Source organism: Zalophus californianus, chromosome 1, assembly GCF_009762305.2.
Source record: "Zalophus californianus isolate mZalCal1 chromosome 1, mZalCal1.pri.v2, whole genome shotgun sequence".
In the NCBI taxonomy this organism is placed as follows: Eukaryota; Metazoa; Chordata; class Mammalia; order Carnivora; family Otariidae; genus Zalophus; species Zalophus californianus.
Window position 1 is genome coordinate 159950201 of NC_045595.1, and position 3151 is coordinate 159953351.

Below are 3151 nucleotides of genomic sequence, written 5' to 3' on the forward strand. Positions count from 1 at the left end.
AAATGAAGCTCTTAGTTTTAATCATCAGAATAAAGTTGGAATTTTTTTATTATTTTAAATTCCAAAAAGTGACAATGAATCCAACTAGCTAAAAATACAACTCTAGTTCTGTTTTCAGTATTCCAATACAGCTCAATTTCACTTTAAAACATTTTATGGTCACCAAGACATTAAACATTATTATTTAAAAACCCAAAATGTACCATTATTACTTAAAAACCCAAAACATACCCATCATACTAACATATTCACAGGCAGTTTGATGTAGTTGCCCTGATTGTTTTGTTTTCTACTTTTAAAATGATTATAAACATTTATCTCTCTTTTTTTTTTTTGAGAGTATGCATATGCACACATGCAGGGGAGGAGCAGAGGGAGAGAGAGAGAATCTTAAGCAGGCTTCATGCACAGTGCAGACCCTGAGATCATGGCCTGAGTCTAAATCAAGAGTCAGAGGCTTAACCAACTGAGCCACCCAGGTGCTACCCCCCTCTTATCGTAAACATTTATACAAAGGATGCAGTTAATATAATTATTGTAATGGGTATTTGATATTCTATTGAAAAGTATCATTATTCATTTAGCTATTCTTTTGTTGAAACTGTAGGTTGTTTAATATTTTGCTCTTTTAAATAATGCTAAGATAAATAGCTTATCCCATCACTGAATAAATATTAATTGAGTGCCTACTATATCCCAGGCACTATTCTAGGCAATAAAGTATAGGCATCAACAGATGGAAATTCCTGCCCTCATGGACCTTATATCCACAAGGAAAAAACACAGGAAATAAATGAGCAAATTATGTTGTATGCTTGAAAGTGATGAGTGCATTGGAGAAAAATTAAGCAGGGAAGAGCCTGGAGAATGTAGAGGGTGGCAGATGTCATAACAGGATGGTCTAAGAGGCCCTATAAGAAGGTGACATTTGAACAAAGACTTGAAAAGGTGAGGGAAAAGTCTGGAATATCTGTCCTTGGGGCAGAAACATGCCCAGCACAGTTGTGATCTTAGGAAGAGCGAACCGTCCATGTGAATGGAACAGTGCTAGAGAAGATCAGACAGGTAACAGAGTCCAGGATCTTATATGGCTTTGACAAATTGGGTAAGGCCTCTGAGTTTCTTTCACTCTAGATGAAATAGGGAGATATTGGAGAGTTTTATTTTTTATTTTTTTAAGAGAGTTTATTTATTTGAGAGAGAGAGAGAGAGAGACAGAGCACAAGCAGGGGAGGGGCAGAGGGAGAGGGAGAAGCAGACCCCCGTTGAGCAGGAAGCCCGAGGTGGGGCTCCATCCCAGGACCCTGGGATCATGACCTAAGCTGAAGGGAACTGCTTAACCAACTGAGGTTAGGCGCCCTTACTGGAGAGTTTTAAACAGAGAAGTGATAATGGATTGATTTGTTAGCCGATTCAGTCTTGCTACTGTGTTGACTCTGGTGGGGTAAGAATACAGGCAGGGAGACCAGTTAGGAAGTGTTACAATAATGCAGGTAAGAGATGGCAGTGCCTTGGACCAAGGTGGTGGCTGAGATGTTTATGGAAAGTGGTCAGATTCCACATGTATTTTTAAAGTAGAGCTGGAAAGGTGTTTACAATACCACCATCAATACAAATGTACACTTCCTAAACATGTAGTGTTCTATTTTTTTTTTCAAAAAAAATTGCTAATACTTTAAACTTATTCCAAAGTTTACTTTTACTTTCATGAACTAACAAATCTGAATATTCTCCCACATATTGATTATTTATTACCCCTGTATTAATGGTCTCTTCCATCTTACTTGGCTCATTTAGCTAATTTCGCAGGCATTGAAATAAATTTCAGATCTTTTTTGTTTGTTTGTTTTCTTTCATAATTGAGATGTTATTGGTCATTCTGTGGATAGGTACACAGACATTTCAATTTGTGCAGAATTTTTAACATACGTGCTGAACATCCAAAAAACCGTGTAGCTGTGATTCTTTTCCATTCTTATTCCAGTGACTATCTAGCTTAAAATCTGGAGGCAAATCTTCCTTACCAGGATATCAAGTACGAATACCTTCAAGTGCAAGTGTTGATACGCTGTTGTATCATAAGTCCCACTAATTCACAATTTAATATCGTGTACACTACATATTCAAATTTTCAACCTTTTCCAGCACATTAACAAAGTTACTAGGAAAAGCAGGCCACTGCCCAAAGATGTTACAGAGTGCACAAAATTCTCACAGGGAGAGCCAAGATCAAGGAGTGGTTTTCTTTAGGAAATAATCTACCAAAAACAACACAGGAATAAAAGTAATTTAAAATATTCAAGGCATATTACATCCACGACTGACTCTGAATTGCCATTTAGTATGCTTTGTAGGACAGGCTAAAAAACTACCCCCTCTATGGAATGTTGAGCTGACACCCAAGACAATCAAAACTTCTGGTATTCCATATCTTACAATTTTCTGGTTGTATCGCAAAATAAACAACCAGCCAATGATTTCACCTCTTAAAAAAAGAGAAAAAAAAAGCTTTTACACTAAAATAAGGGAGGAGACAGGATTCTCTACTTCTTAAAAATGTTTCTAGAGCTACTAAAAGCTTGCATTTACAAAACAGTTGATAAAAATATTCCTGAGCCAGGGACCACTGGTAAGTCATGGTGTATGACGTTAATCAGATTTGGCTTCTTCCTTCCCGCTTCATCAGAGACTGGACTCTCCTTTTTAGCTTCTCCATCTTCTGCAGGTAAGTCTTTTTTAGTTTTTTGGTTAGCCACTCTGCCTGTTTTCCCTCTGCTCCCCTTTTCCCTGTTGTTCGTGCTTTTTTGTCTGAAGATTCATCCTTGCCTGCTGCCTTTTTTGGCTTCATTTCCACTTTTGCAGAAGCAGGCACTGGCAAACTCGTGGGTCCCCTGTTGGCCTCCTCCTTCACGTCCTCCACAGCGGAGCAGACCTTCCTCTTGCACTGCCCGGCCGCTGCCGCTCTCCCAGCCCCAGGAGATCTTCATGAAAATAATGAGCCATACTTTACTGATAGTACTTACAAACATCATGCATTATATAAGACCTGTCCACGCCAGCTCTTCGTTTCTCGTTTTCAAAATACGCTGCAAAATAACCATGCGATGTTGTAAAATGGGTCAACTAACCAAAACTGCACAAAATACTATTT